Genomic DNA, 265 nt, shown 5'->3' with positions numbered 1-265 from the left:
ACAAAACAGTCATCTTCCCTTTGTAATTATTTATATACAACTGGACGCACTCACGCTGGCCATCCGACCCTGAAAGACGCGCACAAAATCAGGTGAAGAATATTCGTGAATAAATCTGTACTGAAATTTCTCCTCGTCATCTTTTCCTTTCCTTCCATCGGAGCGCTCAATTGTCCACGTAACTCTACGTCCTTACACTATCTATATACAACACTATCACAACGGTTGGGATAAAATTCAGACGACCATCATCGGCCCTCATCAA

This window comes from Penaeus monodon, chromosome 34, assembly GCF_015228065.2.
Source record: "Penaeus monodon isolate SGIC_2016 chromosome 34, NSTDA_Pmon_1, whole genome shotgun sequence".
In the NCBI taxonomy this organism is placed as follows: Eukaryota; Metazoa; Arthropoda; class Malacostraca; order Decapoda; family Penaeidae; genus Penaeus; species Penaeus monodon.
Note: the sequence above shows the minus strand (reverse complement) of the source record.